At 38.7% G+C, this 2,524-nt stretch overlaps 1 non-coding gene across 1 annotated transcript; it reads right to left on the reverse strand.

The window, feature by feature from the left end:
* Positions 1-761: 761 nt before the first annotated feature.
* On the reverse strand, positions 762-868 carry LOC128289743 (small nucleolar RNA R71). Its single transcript, XR_008279387.1, has one exon. It is a non-coding gene; the product is annotated as a small nucleolar RNA R71 (small nucleolar RNA).
* Between the last annotated feature and the right edge of the window lie 1,656 nt (positions 869-2,524).

Consider the following 2,524-nt stretch of genomic DNA (forward strand, 5'->3'; position numbering starts at 1 on the left):
CCTTTGTTTTCTTTACTTTATGTAACTAATATTATTTTATCTAAATTAATGCCACTTCTTAATTTAATATCAATTAAACATATATATTTGCCCATCAACATCCATCTTGGCCGGCCACTAGAGAATAAATTGGGCAATTTGACATGCAAGGACAACATTTTCTAGCATGCATCAATAGGCCACTTCAACATTTGCCTATCACATTTCTAAGTTTTCTCACACAAGTCCTAATTGATAAAATTCACTTACAATTAACAAAATCCAAACATGAAATTTTCACACATGCATATATGCATATAATGAGCATCAATTATGATGGTTAATTATTATTATGACTCGGTTTAGTGGTCCCGAAACCACTTTCCGACTAGGGTCAATTTAGGGATGTCACAGATAGAGCTTTAAGACAGTATGCCGTGCCAGTGTTTCATGATCTTAATTCGGGTATTAGGAGACCCAAATTTGAGGCACAACAGTTTAGGCTGAAGCCAGTCATGTTCCAGATGCTTCAGACAGTGGGCCAATTCAGTGGAATGCCTACCGAAGATCCTCACCTACACTTAAGGCTATTTATGGAGGTGAGCAATTCTTTCAAGTTAGCCGGAGTACCCAAAGATGCATTATGATTGAAGCTATTCCCATATTCACTAAGGGACAGAGCTCGAGCCTGGTGGAATTCATTGCCACCAAATTCAATTTCCACATGGCAAGAGTTTGCAGAAAGATTCCTTATGAAGTATTTCTCACCTAGCAAGAATGCTAAGTTGAGGAACGAGATTACTACCTTCCAACAAATGGATGATGAATCCTTGCATGAGGCATGGGAAAGGTACAAAAAGTTATTACGAAAGTGCCTTCATCACGAAATCACACATTGCATCCAACTTGAGACATTTCATAATGGTCACAATGCTCACACGAAGATGGTAGTAGACGCTTCTACTAACGGTGCTCTCATTTCTAAGTCTTATAGTGAGGCTTACGAAATCATTGAGAGGATTGCCAGCAAAAATTACCTATGGCCAACCAATCGAGCAGCGTTAAGAAGACGAGTTGCCAGAATACATGAAGTAAATGCTCTTACTTCACTCGCATATCAGGTATCATCAATATCCTTAATGTTAAAAACTCTTACTACTAATGGGTCTAACAATTTTGCAGCACAACCACCAACCCAATTTGAAAATATAGCCTGTGTCTATTGTGGGGAAGGACATTTGTTTGAATAATGTCCATCAAACCCAGAATCCATGTACTATATAGGTAACCAGAACCAAAATCGAGGAAACTAAGGACTGCAATCCAATTTCTATAACCCATCGTGGCGAAACCACCCAAATTTTTTCTAGAGTCGCCAAGAGGTTGGAACCAGTAATACTTACGCCCAACCTAGATCAACCCAGCCACCTAGTTTTCCCCAAAAAGTTCAGAAACCAACCCAAGCTGAACCATCCAATGGCTTAGAAAATCTGTTAAAGGCATACATGGCCAAGAATAATGCCTTTAATCCAAAGCCAAGCAGCTACATTGAAAAACCTGGAAAACCAAATAGGCTAGCTTGCAACTAAACTCAGGAACCGACTACAAGATGCTTTACCTAGTGATACGAAGAATTCGAGGAATCCGGGGAAGGAATATTGCAAAGTGTTGACATTGAGGAGTGGAAAGACAGTAGAGCCCAACACCATCGAAGTTGAAAAGGAGCAAGCTGACACTCGAGATTCAGAGAAATTTCAACTGAGTGTTGAAATTCCAGTTTCACAAGAACCAGAATTTGCAAAACTCGACAAGGTAATTTTAGAACCAGCTAATTCTGATAAACTAATAATTCCTTAGATACAGAATTGCCACAAAAGACGAATCAACCAGTTCCAGTAAAGAAACCACCACCACTCTACCCTCAAAGACTTCAAAAGTAGAAGCAGGAGATTCAATTCAAGAAGTTCCTAGACGTACTCAAGCAACTTCATATAAACATCCTATTGGTTGAGGCACTTGAGCAAATGCTGAACTACGTCAAATTTATGAAAGATATCCTGTCCAAAAAACATAGACTTGGAGAATTTGAGATAGTAGCTCTAACGAAGGAATGCAGTGCATATCTTCAAGACAAACTACCCCCAAAGCTGAAGGATCCTGGATGTTTTACCATACCTTGCAACATTGGAGAAACATATTATGGTAAGGCATTATGTGACTTAGGTGCGAGTAATAACTTGATGCCTATGTTAATATTTAAGAAGTTGGGGACAGGTGAAGTTAGACCTACTACAGTTACACTTCAATTAGCGGATTGATCCTTAGCACATCTAGAAGGAAAAATCGAGGATGTATTGGTACGTAGATAAATTTATCTTCCCTACTGATTTTGTTATTATAGACTTTGAAGCAGACAAATAAGTGCCAATTATCTTAGGAAGATCGTTCTTAGCAATCGGAATGACCCTTACTGAAATGTAGAAGGGCGAGCTTACTATGCGTGTTCAAGATGATCAGGTAACATTTAAAATTTTTACGTCTATGC

This window comes from Gossypium arboreum, chromosome 2 (genome assembly GCF_025698485.1).
Source record: "Gossypium arboreum isolate Shixiya-1 chromosome 2, ASM2569848v2, whole genome shotgun sequence".
Lineage (NCBI taxonomy): Eukaryota > Viridiplantae > Streptophyta > Magnoliopsida > Malvales > Malvaceae > Gossypium > Gossypium arboreum.